This window comes from Arachis hypogaea, chromosome 15 (genome assembly GCF_003086295.3).
Source record: "Arachis hypogaea cultivar Tifrunner chromosome 15, arahy.Tifrunner.gnm2.J5K5, whole genome shotgun sequence".
In the NCBI taxonomy this organism is placed as follows: Eukaryota; Viridiplantae; Streptophyta; class Magnoliopsida; order Fabales; family Fabaceae; genus Arachis; species Arachis hypogaea.
The window spans coordinates 110,954,401-110,967,394 of record NC_092050.1 but is presented as its reverse complement, the minus strand read 5'-3'; the positions used below and the strand labels follow the sequence as shown (position 1 = coordinate 110,967,394).

The following is a 12,994-nucleotide window of genomic DNA, read 5'->3' as shown; positions in this document are numbered from 1 at the left end:
TTAATTTTAACGAAATTTTTAGCGTAAAAAAAAATTTAAAAATAATGTGACGCAACTAAAACAATTACTTTTTAAATTATATAAATATTTATTTAAAATAATAAATATAATTAAATAATTTGATAAAAATTATACTAATATCAGAAGTAAATTCTTACCTAAATTTGTAATAGCAAAAAATATATATTCGAAGGTTATAAAAATTAGAAAATAAATTGATTTTTTTTTTTTAAATTGAGGACTAAATTAATTTTTGGGTGAAAATAGCAATTCGATCCTTATCTTTCGGATTTATGGGATAGAAGTAAAGAAAAGAGAAGAGAACCGGAGAAGAGAAAAGACGAGGGAAAATCCATAGAAATAAAAAATTGATGCCGTTATCGTTTTCCGAGTTCTGACCTCTCTTAGTTCCGACTCTCAACACTGCTCGTAGTTATACATATCCATTCCACCGTTTGCCTTCACATTCCTATTTCTATCTCCTTCATTGCTTCATCCTTCAATTTCCAGCTAACTGAGCAGAACCAAATCAAGAAGAAGATGATGACAAGGTTGATGATCGTGGGTTTGGGATTACTCGATTTCCTTGTAGCTGGCCTTTCTTTGATGATTGCTTTGGCGTTCTTCGCTCTCATTACTTCCGTTCTATGCGCTGCCGCATTCTACAACAACACCAAGAGCGTTTCTTGAATCGTCCTTCAACAACTACCGCTTCTCCACTAAGTATTCCAAATCCCACTTCCTTTGATTGTGCCTCCATTTCATGCTATTTCTTTTTCCGCTGCTTCGTTAGGATTAGGGTTAATGATCTATTACTTCTAGTGTTGGTTCATTAGAGTTAGATTTTACTTACTAATAATTAGTGTGAATTTGGTATATTACTATTACTGTTACTTTGGTTTTTCAAGAAAGGTTGAGCTCTTTGGACTTGTCTAGTTGGGAAAAAGTTACTTCTGAATATGTAAAAGCCACAAAAACAAAACAGTGTTTGGTAAAATTGTCATTAAAAAAATCTATAATGACTCTAATAGGGTAAATGTATTAGATATTGAAATAAGTAAGTAATTAATGAAATGATAATTCAGAATTTTATTAAAATATATAACATGATATTAGTCTTTTTAACTATGGAAAGTATAAGATGAAGTTGAAAAGTATCTCTATAAGAGTTTTTGAAAGGACGTCAATTTTGTTTACCAAATAAAGATAGAAAATGTCAGCTTTTGTAGAGTAGAAGCGTTTCCCCATGGAGCAATACCACTATTTTGCTTATAGTTTCTTCTAACAATTTTTTGCATCCTAGCACAACCAATATTTGGAACCATGTTATCTGTCCATTTATGAGCATCTAGATCTTTACCTTTTATTTGTTGTTTTTATCATGAAAGTTGATGCATTAATGTAATTATGAGATCAAATTTTGATTTTAACTACTGGAACTTCCGTGGATGTACTCTTGGGATTCATTTGTGTTCTTTTCCTGGGTAGTTTGTACATTGGACTGTGGCTATATCCAAAACACCTGGTTTTGGAATCTTAGACTTTGTTTCAGCATTTGGAATTTCGATAAATACTGCTGTTTTCCAAGAAATCCACAACCATTCATGTTTTAATGTCTTGGTTTTTTGTTGAGTGTGTACCATTACTTGATTGGATTTAGTTGTGCTCACAACTTTGTAATTTTGTGTTTCCTTCGTAGAATTTATTTGGTTTCTCTGCAAGGTTGTGGTTAAATTAGCTTCAGTATTTGCTTGCTGTTGACCAATGTTTTCCATTCGTTTATTACAGGAATTATTTTTGTGGATTCTTTTGTCAAGATGAAGATTGCTTTTTCTATGAGCAGCAGCTTCATCATATATACTTGAGGTTGTTATTTTGAGCCACTAGAAAATGTAGGAACAGCAACAGCAACCACTAGCGAAATATGTAGGATTTATTCACTTTTGAATATCACTAAATAAATTAAGTTCAAGTGAAAAATTTATTGTAATATGATTTATGATAATGTAGAATGAATATTATAAATTGTGAATTAATTGAAGATATTTGAGGCAACCCGCTAGCTCTTTTTTATTTGTTTCTTTGTTTCTATAATTTTATTGATGATTTATTATCTCTTATCATTCTGATTTTGTGACTTTGATCTTCAGTATGAGGGTTCTCATCAATGGTTTGATTGTTGTTGTACTTGACTATTGAATTCTTTATCCTGTGCTCATGTATCAGAAAACATCCTTCACTAGTACAAGTTCTATCAAACCATGCATGATTGTTGTGAAAATAGCAGCTGGTATTCAAATCTATTATTTACTCAACTTCCTGATTTCAAGAAGTTCCTGATTTCATGTCTCTAATGATGAATTGGTTGACTACTATGCTAATATTTGGTTCTGGTGATTATACATTATTTTTCAAGCTCTGGATATCAATGACTGGTTGCATCAAATAATAATTAATCTCTGGGATCTGATGAATCATGAACATGGATGTGGCTGTACCTGCTCGAATTTCTTTGCGTGATATGGCTGCTCTCTGGGGCCATATTGACAGATCTTGATGACTGTCATGAGTGTCATCACAATGGTGATATCCGAGTTAGATCATGAATGACTTTCTAGATTGCATATATGTCTCTCATTAATTGCTTTGTCATTTTCTAGACATTATTTATAACAAATGCAATACTCGCAAGACTTATTTATTGCAACTATATCTTTTTTTATGTTTGTATCTCATTTGGTTATTATAACACATTAGTTATATGTTTTTATTATGTAGTGTATCCTGAACGATTTGCATCCCATATTTTTAGAAAAATGTCAAGTCACCATCCATATTGTCATGTATCTATGTTGCCTGTTGTACCTATGCTTCCTAGGTCATCTCTCATCTGTACTCGCTACTCAACACGAAAGGGGAATGATGTTATTGCTAATGCTTATAACATAAGGTGTGAGCTTTCGCCACATGACATGGTGTGAGAAAGGTCTTCTTTTGATGTGACAGAAACCTCCCAAGAATCTCTGCTAGTTCAACGGCTTGCCACTACTTTGTTGCTGCAGCATTCTACTAGTGCTATTAAAGTAAATACTTCGGCTTTGGGGTATGAGGTTTATTGAGGTAATACTTGAATCCATTTTGCCAGCAGGCTGTTGCTTAGGTTTTTCATTTCTTGTTTGGTAAGGGGATGTCCTTTGGGCAGGCGTTTCATTTCATGTCATGCAGGTTTTATCAGATGATAACATGAATTTTGGTTCTAATGCTGTGAAAGGCTGTGGATGATATCATTGAGGCAAATGATGTTATTGGAGATGACAATCGAAGTTACAAGTTTGCCATGGATTGAGATGTCTCATTCTATCATACGATCTTTTCTAGGTCCTATGTTTTGAATGACACACAGAGGATCTAAAATGGTTTCTTACCATAGAAGTTATCTGTAATATGATGTGATTTACTATTTGCAGAGTACAAATTGATTCCTTCAGCCTTCAGCCTTCAGGCCACCATTTTAGGATCTTCAATTTGTGAAACATAATTATGTTTATGGTTTTTCATTGTCGTTGTTACTTAAATTTTCTAGATTTATTACTTACAACCAGACATATATATTAACGAAAGGACTTTTTTCGACCCAAATGCTGTTGTTCTCAAAACTATTTACCTGAATGTCACTTATTAGAAAATGTTACCTTCAATTCCATCGTTTATGCCAGGTGATATTATTTTATATTTGTTTGTGTTGACCTAGAATTACCAAAGCGGGTGTCGAATCCAAATGGTGGAATATATTCAAAAGAGTGTAATGTGGGTAATTAGTTCTATGAATAGTGGCAGATAGGTTGGATAGCCATAATTATTATTGAAAAATGAAGATTCTTAGTTCATTAACCAAGGGTAGCCTAGTTTATTCTTTCACGCGAATCCATTTTGCTGCCGACCACTTTTCACCTTGAATAACAGGGCTCGGGGTCTGTCAGTGCCTTTGTGGTGAAGTGGTGGAGACTGAAGAAGAGAAGTGCATCTCCTTTTGGGGGGTTCTAGAACAATTTTATCATGTGAGGCGAGTAAAGATAGGACATAGGAGTATAATTAATTTTAAAAAATTAATAAAAATAAAATTGCATATTTTTTTTAGATAGATCCCAAAAATATCTAATTTTAAACAATTAATAAAAATAAAATGATATATTTTTCTAAATAGATATCTAGCTATTTATTAAAAAGAATTTTTATCTATTCATCATTTTTCTTCGTCACCGTAATATGCACCTTATTTAAATTGTCCAATTGAGAAAAGAGAGAATTTGTTAACACAAAAGTTTGATGCAATACGATTATTTCGTCTATAGTATATGGTTGACGACAGAGGTGCTTTGGTCGACTAGTATAGTCAAAGTCGAAAAGGAAAGTATAAGTCGAACTAATAAAGGTGCAAATAACACATGGAAAATAAATTGGTTCTTAATTGAATGAAAGTAGGGACTATTACTCGACTCTCAAGATATGGTAAGAATATGGATACTTAAACTTGGAGAGTAAGTAAAATAAAAACGTAGGTAAACTACTCAACACAATACAGATTTCTCCTCTATAAATAGGAGGGTCAAAGAATTTTAAGAGAAATTTTATTCAACATCTCAAATCATACTAAATATTTGCAAAGTTCCAAATCACACTGATCTCAAAGAAAGCCATGAAGTGCCAGTACATATGAGTAAATGCCCAAAATGGTCCCTGAATTTTAAATCGGTATTCAATTTAGTCCTTGATTTTTAAAAATGGCCAACTAAATCCCTTAAATTCAAAAACGTGCGTCTCTGTTAGTCCCTCGCAGAAATGCCATCTAAACGTTGCTGATGTGGAACGTTAACTGCCATGTGGGCATTTCAGTTGTATGCTGATGTGTACCAAGGTTGAATTTGATTCAAATTGGTATCTGAAATTGTCTAATAATACCCAAATTGGTCCATTTCAATTAGAAAACCCTAATTGTCTTCTCTTCTTCGAACTGTATGCTATGTCCTTCTCTTCTTCGACTCTCCTTCTGTTCTTTGACCTCTCTTCTTCGCCCTAATACCCAAATTGATTTCTAGTCTGCGTGAGTGATGATGGGTGGTGGCGAGAGAAGCCAAAGTAGCTCAAGTAGGAACAACTCTGCAGGTAGACCTTATGGCAACAAAGGAATGCGTAATAGGGGATATAAGAACGCCGTTTTCTGTAATTGCGGGCTTCGAACGGTGATGAAGTACTCAACGATGGCAGAAAATTCTGGTAGACCATTTTATGGTTGTTCGAACTATGAGGTAAGGTTATGGCTGTGAAGAAAATGTTAACATGGTTTCACTTTGAGTTTGGATTCACCTGCATTTTTTACTTTGCAGTATGGAATCCATTGTAATTTTTTTTGCTGGGCTGATGGATGTGAAGAACCAGTTTGTGCAATACCCATTCCACAAGAAGTTTTGCATGAGTTAAATTGGAGGATGACAAGCTTGGAGAGTGATGTTAAGACGGTGAAGATGATGACAATTGTGCTGCTGGCTTTTGCAGTTACTTTTGGTGTGTGTTTAAGTGTTAGCTTGTTGGGGTTTATATTCAACAAACGATGATTATGTTATGAAATTTTAAATATCTTAAGTGGTATGTAATGTCTTGATGAAGATGGAATGAAATGAAACTCTAATTTTACATGAGTTCAACTCTTGATGCTGCACTTGTTCTGCTAAAATTGTGCTCAATTAAACCAAAAAGAGATAAATCAAAACATGAACTAAACCAAAAACTTCATTAATTTAACATAACATAACTATTTCCGGAACATGAAACAAGTGTTGTTTGTGCTAAAGCACATTGTGCATAACATACTATCACAACCCAAAACATCATAGGCCATAACAACATTCAAAGGCCATGCATACAGGTTTCAAAGGTTACATTACAAAAATACACATTGTTTAACCATAGCATTCAACTACAACAACATGAACTCAAAAAGCCACTACACTTTGTGCTAGTTAGACATTTTTTGTTGGTGGGTTGAATCCTAGAGTTGGAACAAATTTCAAGAAAGAGGCCAGTTTTTCAGAGGTTGCTGCACTAGCTCCTTGAATAGTCTCTCTTGAAATCTCAGTTGAATGTGGAGCAGCCGCAGCAGTGGATGAAGTTATCCTCTTGACAGGGAGTTTGTCTATGTGTCTCTCACTTTTAGTTCTCAGAAGCCCTTTTTTGGCAATCTTTGTAGTCTTTGCAGCCTATGATAGCAATAACAACAATAAAAAGTGTCATTATATGGATGATGGCACTGTCAAGAATCATATTAGCTGACCAAAAACATATCCTCTCAAGTTAACAAGAAAATGGATTTGTTTGTTTCCAGATTGATTAACTCAAGCTCTAATTTTGATTAATGTTTTTAATACTATTATTACCTGAGTTGTGGGTTCTTGTTCATCTCCTAGACCCCCTTCAGCAGCGACTTCGGTTTGAGTTTCAGTTTGTCCTCCTTCAGCACCAACCTCACATTCTGCACTAACAACCTCACCTTCCTTACCTTTAGCACCAGCGTCACCCTCATGTGCAGCATCTTCAGCAGCCTTTGCAGCAGTTGCTAACTCATCAGCCTTTTGTTTTTTTGCTATTTTACAACTCCTTGTTGTGTGACCAACATCTCCACATGTCCCATAGGTGAATTTGCCATATTTTCGCTTCAATTTTGTTGTAGCACGCTCTTGGCTCCCCCGAACAGCACGCTCTTGGCTCCCCGCAAACACGTCAAGATAGTCTTCATCGACTCCAACCTATTCATCATACAGGTCAGATGTGTAGATAAAATTTCTACCAGGATCTGTCTCAAACTTTCCACCATGGTGAAAAACAAGTTTCAATCGATCAGGCATATGAAGTTTACAGCACAATGCACAAAACAGACAGCATTAATCATTTTGTTGCAAAACAACCATATTGCAAAGAACTAGAAATCAACACTATATTTGTAATAAGAGCGCATATATTTACTTCCTATTGACTATAACTTAAACTAGATTATGATTTATGTGGTTACAAGTTTCATATTAGAAACCCTAAACCCTAACATTTGCGCCATTAACAACCACAGCATTCTAAACCACTCCCTTACATATACAACAACACATTCACACGTAAGTATCAAGAACCCTCAATGAAATACAAAAAATAGAAGAGAATGATCAATATAATTGTTACCTCTCACCGTCGGTAGTGTACGAAGGTGATGCTTCGTCGATAACTCCTTCACTGACTGGAGAGAACAGATTCTTGGGATGATCCTCGGCGAGCAAATGTGAGTGGGAAGTATGGGAGAATGAACAGACAGAGAAGAAGAGAAAGGTTTCCTGAAGTTTTGGTGGGAAATGTTGAAGTGGAAGGGGGACCAACAAGAATAGTTTACGAAAAATGGGAGAAGATGTTATTTGAAACGACGTCGTTTTACACACTTAGGGCATCCTCTCCTTCAACGACGTCGTTTAATGGAATGCCCACATGGCAGTTAACGTTTCACATCAGCAACGTCTAGACGGTGCTTCTGCGAGGGACTAACGGAGATGCACTGATGAGCGGATATTTTATACGCTTTTTAGGGTTAATTTCATGTAGTTTTTAGTATGTCTTAGTTAGTTTTTAGTATATTTTTATTAGTTTCTAGGCAAAATTCATATTTCTGGACTTTACTATGAGTTTGTGTGTTTTTCTGTAATTTCAGGTATGTTCTGGCTGAAATTGAGGGAGCTGAGCAAAATCTGATTCAGGCTGAAAAAGGACTGATGATGCTGTTGGATTCTAACCTCCCTGCACTCGGAATGGATTTTTTGGAGCTACAAAAGTCCAATTGACGCGCTCTCAATTGCATTGGAAAGTAGACATCCATGGCTTTCCAACAATATATAATAATTCATACTTTGTCCAAGGATAGATGATGTAAACTGGCGTTCAACGCCAGTTCCATGTTGCATTCTGGCGTTAAACGCCAGAAACAGGTTACAAGTTGGAGTTAAATGCCAGAAACAGGTTACAACCTGGCGTTCAACTCTGGAAACAGCCTAGGCACGTGTAAAGCTCAAGTCTCAACCCCAGCACACACCAAGTGGGCCCCAGAAGTAGATTTCTGCACTATCTATCTTAGTTTACTCATTTTCTGTAAACCTAGGTTACTAGTTTAGTATTTAAACAACTTTTAGAGATTTATTTTGTATCTCATGACATTTTAGATCTGAACTTTGTACTCTTTGACGGCATGAGTCTCTAAACTCCATTGTTGGGGGTGAGGAGCTCTGCTGTGTCCCGATGAATTAATGCAATTATTTCTGTTTTCTATTCAAACACGCTTGTTTCTATCTAAGATGTTCATTCGCACTTCAATATGATGGAAGGGATGATCCGTGACACTCATCACAATTCCCAAACTATGAACGCGTGACTGACAACCACATCCGTTCTACATTCGATTGAATGAGTATCTCTTGGATTTCTTAATCAGAATCTTCGTGGTATAAGCTAGAATCCATTGGCAGCATTCTTGAGAATCCGAAAAGTCTAAACCTTGTCTGTGGTATTCCGAGTAGGATTCAGGGATTGGATGACTGTGACGAGCTTCAAACTCACAAGTGTTGGGCTTAGTGACAGACGCAAAAGGATCAATGGATCCTATTCCAGTATGAGTGAGAACCGACAGATGATTAGCCGTGCAGTAGCAGCGCACTCGGACCATTTTCACTGAGAGGACGGATGGTAGCCATTGATAACGGTGATCCACCAACACACAGCTTGCCATAGGAGGAACCTTGCGTGCGTAAAGAAGAATACAGGGGGAAAGCAGAGATTCAGAAGACAAAGCATCTCCAAAACTCCAACATATTCTCCATTACTGCATAACAAGTATTTAATTCATGCTCTTTTATTTTTCGCAATCCAAACAAATAATTATAATTGATTTCCTGACTAAGAAATACAAAATAACCATAGCTTGCTTCAAGCCGACAATCTCCGTGGGATCGACCCTTACTCACGTAAGGTATTACTTGGACGACCCAGTGCACTTGCTGGTTAGTGGTACGAGTTGTGAATAGTGTGATTTACAATTCGTGCACCAAGTTTTTGGCGCCGTTGCCGGGGATTGTTCGAGTTTGGACAACTGACGGTTTATTTTGTTTCTTAGATTAGGAAAAATTTTTCTTTTTGGTTTAGAGTCTTCTATTATTGTTTTTGGTTGAAATTTCTTTTTTTAAATCCTTATTTTCTCTTTTTAAATTTTTCAAAAATTTTATAAACTGATAATTGAGTTTTTCTGTTTGAGTTTAGTTTCATATTCTAAGTTTGGTGTCAATTGCATGTTTTTATTTTCCTTTAAATTTTCGAATTTGTGTTCATTATTCTTTCTTAATCTTCAAGTTGTTCTTGTTTATTTTCCTTGTTTGATCTTTGGTTTGTCTTGTTTTGTGTCTTTTCTTGTTTTTCTTGTGCTTTTTCAAATTTTTAGTTTTCAAAAAATTTTTATTTATTAAATACCTTATTAAAACATGTTAAATTTATAGCTCAATTGGCTAGAGCATTGTACTTATGTTCTTGGTAATTGGCTATCTCCTTTTTAAAATCTTTTTTTCAAAAATAATTTTTCTTTGATTAAATCTTGTGCCAAACTTTAAGTTTGGTGTTTTCTTGTTAATTTTTCTTTAGTTTTTGAAAATATTATTTTGGTTTTCTAAAAGTTTTAAGTTTGGTGTTCTATCTTCATGTTCTTGTTGTTCTTGTGAATCTTCAAGGTGTTCTTGAGTCTTTCTTGTGTTTTGATCTTAAAATTTTTATGTTTGGTGTTCCTTGGTGTTTTTCCTCCAAATTTTCGAAAATAAGGAGTATTAGATCTAAAAATTTTAAGTTTTGTGTCTTTTTATTATTTTTCTCTTTCCTCATTGAATTCAAAAATATCTTTTTCCTTTATTTTAATTGATTTTTCAAAAATTACCTTTAAAAATTCAGATTTTTATTTTAAAAATAAAATCTTTTCAAAATTCAAAATCCTTTTCAAAAATTATATCCAAAGTTTTTCAAATCTTCTCAATTAAGCAATTATTTTTATTTTCAAGTTTATTTTTCTCTAGATTTTTGAAATTGACATTTTAATTTCTAATTATTCTATTTTATTTTATCTTATTAGTTTTATTTATCTCAATAATTTGGTTTGTTCTACTTCAATAAAATAAAAACAAAAATATATTTTCCTTGCAATTCATATCAATTCCATTTTATCCATCATGGATCTAAGTGGAAATGAACAGTCCAGAAGGACTCTGGGGTCATATGGTAATCCCACTGCTGCTGTATATGGGAGTAGTATCTGTATACCTCCCATCAAAGCAGGCAGTTTTGAGCTAAATCCTCAGCTCATTGTCATGGTGCAGCAAAACTGCCAGTATTCCGGTCTTCCACAGGAAGAACCTACTGAATTTCTGGCACAATTCTTGCAAATTGCTGACACAGTACGTGACAAGGAGGTAGATCAGGATGTATACAGACTGTTACTATTTCCGTTTGCTGTAAAAGATCAGGCTAAAGATGGTTAAATAACCAACCCACAACAAGCATAAGGACATGGAAACAGTTATCAGACAAATTCCTGAATCAATATTTCCCTCCAAAAAGGATGACACAGCTAAGGCTGGACATCCAAGGCTTTAAACAAGAGGATGATGAATCCCTTTATAATGCCTGAGAGAGGTACAGAGGGATGCTAAGGAAATGCCCCTCTGAAATGTTTTCAGAGTGGGTGCAGTTAGACATCTTCTACTATGGGCTTACAGAAGGAGCTCAGATGTCCCTAGACCACTCAGCTGGTGGATCTATACACATGAGGAAAACTATTGAAGAAGCTCAAGAGCTTATTGATATAGTTGCTAGAAACCAGCATCTGTACATAAGTAATGGGTTCTCCATAAAAGAAGAAGCCAAAGTAGTGTCTACTAAACTTGGTCCTCCAGAACAAGTTGCTGAACTCAATCAACAATTGTGCTTTCTAACAAAACAGCTAGCAGAATTCAAGGAGATGCTACAAGACACTAAAAATGCTAATAAAAATATGGAGGCACAATTGAATCAGACAAAACAGAAGTTATCAAAGCAGATAACAGAAGAGTGCCAGGCAGTTCAATTAAGAAGTGGGAAAACATTAAATACCTCACTTTAGAGCAGCAGAAAGCCAAGGAAAGAACAACTGACAGAGGATGAGCAAAATATTATCCAAAATCCCTCTGAGGATAGTAAGGGCCTAGAGAGGAACAACTCTGGCGTTCAAACGCCAGAAAAGGATGCAAGGTTGGCATTAAACGCCCAACCCATGCGCAGTTCTGGCGTTCAAACGCTAGGAACAGGCAAGGAGCTGGCGTCAAACCCCCAATGGAAGCTCAGTTCTGGCGTTCAAATGCCAGAAACAGGTAGGAAGTTGGCGTCCAACGCCAATCAAGCTTCCAACCCTGGCATTCAAACGTCAGTGAGGGATCAGACACACACAAGTGCTGATAACAACCCCTCTAAAAAGGCTTCTCCAACCAGTTCTGTAGGAAATAAACCTGCAGCAACCAAGGTTGAGGAATACAAAGCCAAGATGCCTTATCCTCAAAAACTCCGCCAAGAGGAGCAGGATAAGTAATTTGCTCGCTTTGCAGACTACCTCAGGACTCTTGAAATAAAGATTCCGTTTGCAGAGGCACTTGAGCAAATACCCTCTTATGCCAAGTTCATGAAATAGATCTTGAGTTATAAGAAGGATTAGAGAGAAACTAAAAGAGTTCTCCTCACTGAGGAATGCAGTGCAGTCATTCTGAAAAGCTTCCTAGAAAAGCTTAAAGATCCTGGGAGCTTTATGATATCATGCATATTAGAGGGTGAGTGCACCAAGACAGCTTTATGTGATCTGGGGGCAAGCATCAACCTAATACCTGTATCCACTATCAGAAAGCTTGGTTTAACTGAAGAAGTCAAACCAACCAGGACATGTCTCCAACTTGCTGATGGCTCTATTAAATACCCATCAGGCGTAATTGAAGACATGATTGTCAGGGTTGGGCCATTCGCCTTTCCCACTTACTTTGTAGTGCTGGAAATGGAGGAGCACAAGAGTGCTACTCTCATTCTAGGAAGACCTTTCCTAGCAACTGGACGAACTCTCATTGATGTCCAAAAGGGGGAAGTAACCCCGAGGGTCAATGAGGATGAGTTCAAGTTAAATGCTGTCAAAGCCATGTAGCATCCAGACACACCAAAAGACTGCATGAAAGTTGATCTTATTGACTCTTTGGTAGAGGAGATCAACATGGCTGAGAGTCTCGAATCAGAGCTAGAAGACATCTTTAAAGATGCTCAGCCTGATTTAGAGGATTCAGAGGAGATAAAAGAGCCTCTAAAAATTCCTCAAGAAGAGGAAAAACCTCCAAAACCCGAGCTCAAACCATTACCACCATCCCTGAAATATGCATTTCTGGGAGAAGGTGACACTTTTTCGGTGATCATAAGCTCTGCTTTAAATCCACAGGAAGAGGAAGCACTACTTCAAGTGCTAAGGACACACAAGACAGCTCTTGGGTGGTCCATAAGTGACCTTAAGGGCATAAGCCCAGCTAGATGCATGCACAAGATCCTATTGGAGGATGATGCTAAGCCAGTGGTTCAACCACAGAGGCGGCTAAATCCAGCCATGAAGGAAGTGGTGCAGAAAGAGGTCACCAAGTTACTGGACGCTGGGATTATTTATCCTATTTCTGATAGCTCCTGGGTGAGCCCTGTCCAAGTTGTCCCCAAAAAGGGAGGCATGACAGTGGTTCATAATGAAAAAAACAAACTGGTTCCTACAAGAATAGTTACAGGGTGGCGCATGTGTATTGACTATAGCAGGCTCAATACAGCCACCAGAAAGGATCATTTTCCTTTACTATTCATAGACCAGATGCTAGAAAGACTAGCAGGTCAT

General features: G+C 36.3%; 1 long non-coding RNA gene across 2 annotated transcripts; it reads left to right on the top strand.

The window, feature by feature from the left end:
• Nucleotides 1–259: 259 nt before the first annotated feature.
• On the top strand, nt 260–3,639 carry LOC112750471 (uncharacterized). 2 transcript variants are annotated; one of them, XR_011872148.1, is made up of 4 exons: nt 260–723; nt 1,789–1,866; nt 2,879–3,120; nt 3,203–3,639. It is a non-coding gene; the product is annotated as an uncharacterized lncRNA (long non-coding RNA). The 2 variants fall into 2 exon arrangements; XR_011872147.1 differs by lacking the exons at nt 260–723; nt 1,789–1,866 and having other exon boundaries at nt 2,417–3,120.
• Nucleotides 3,640–12,994: the final 9,355 nt, after the last annotated feature.